Source organism: Petaurus breviceps, unplaced genomic scaffold (assembly GCF_028583685.1).
Source record: "Petaurus breviceps papuanus isolate PSGF00001 unplaced genomic scaffold, PetGlider_PUasm1.0 229, whole genome shotgun sequence".
Classification (NCBI taxonomy): domain Eukaryota; kingdom Metazoa; phylum Chordata; class Mammalia; order Diprotodontia; family Petauridae; genus Petaurus; species Petaurus breviceps.
This window is the reverse complement of record NW_027185903.1, coordinates 27,632,506-27,634,203: the sequence shown is the minus strand read 5'-3', so window position 1 is coordinate 27,634,203 and position 1,698 is coordinate 27,632,506.

The window sequence follows — 1,698 nt, the reverse complement described above, 5'->3', positions numbered from 1 at the left end:
CTGTTATGTCATGGATATTTATTATTTATTCCTGTTAAATTGCAATGAATACATTCACACTAATATAAGAGTTGTGCATGTGTGTGTGTGTGTGTGTTTGTGTGTGCTGCCCATGTAGGTAATGTCTATGTCCCCATAGATTCCTCTAAATTTGGCCCTGGGGAGGTGTGAATAGATATTTCTAGGATCTTGCCCACCCTTTTCTAAGGGAGTCTTTGATTTTTGCTTGAAGCAGAGTACACTGGGATCACAAAGCTGACTATTCTGTTCTGCTTAGAGAGGAGATACCAAACTAGAATTATATCTATCTGATCCTCTAAATATTGTTAGTCTAGCAGAGGTTCCCAAAGTGGGCAATACTCCTTCTGGGGGGGACACTGGAACAATCCACGGGGGTAGTAGTAGCCTTGGGAACAATTGGGGGGCACTGAATAAAAATAAGGGGACATAAAGAAAGAATAAAAGAAGAAAATTTTGAAAAACCATTCATACATGTTTCATCTGTTGTGTAACAGAATTAAAGTCATAATGATTACATTATTTTCCAAATGAACACAAAATGCAAGTTATAATCGATTGGTGGTCAAGTTCACCAAGAGGTCTTAACAAGCAAGTGTTGGTAGATGAGCATGTCATGCATTGTCAGGAAGTCCAGCATGCATCAGGAGGAATATGTGCATGTAATGACTTATTTACAATACATTACTATATGGTTGCATGACACAATATTGCATCATAAAATTTTCAATGCAGGTAAAAACCTCACAAATTTACAATAAATTAATAAATTATTATAAATTAGGGGGAAAGACCAGAAGCAGGGAGATAAGAAATGGCCTCATATAAAAGGTAGCCCTTGAGCTGATTCCTGAAGGTAACCACGGATTCTAAGAAGTGGAATTAAGAAAGAGCATGTTCCAGGAAAGTAAGGATGAGCCAGTATAAAGGCATGGACATGGGAAATGGAGTGTTTTGTGTGAGAAGTAGGAAGGAAGTCAGAGTATAGAGTAGTGGAATGATATGTAATAAGAATAGAAGTAGCCTGGGGCCAGGTTTTGAAAAGCTATATATGCCAAAGAGAGGAGTTTATATTTCATCTTAGAGGTAGTAGGGAGCCATTGAAGTTTATTGAGTAGAGCAGTGATATGGTCCAGACCCACACTTTAGGAAAATCATTTTGAGACCTGTATGAAGGGCAGATTGGAATCTGAGGCTGGGAGATTAAGGGTCTTGACTGAAATAGTCAGTGAGAGGTGATAAGGTCCTGAAATAGGTTAGTGGTATGAATGGAGAGCAGGGGACATACATGAGAAATCTTGCAGAGGTAGAAACAATAAGGTTTGGCAACTGATAAGATTTGTAAGGATGAGGATTCAAGGATGACTTTTAAGGTTGGGAACCATGGTGACAAAGATCAGTGATATCTGCAAAAGAAATTAGGAATGTTTGAAAAGGGGCTGGTTTTGGTGGAAAGATGAGTTCTGTTTTGGCATGCCAGTAAATACAGGTAATATGTTATAGATTACTTATGCCCACCATATGTCTCTCCATCCATTTTTTAAGAAAACACTAGAAGAATATTTAAATATTTTTGTATGTGCTAAGATACAATTTAGGGTTATTAAAAGTGATGCACAATTTCTGAAATGCAATTCATTCTCTTCTCTTCTTTAATTCTGGTCCCAGCCTTTTCAGCCT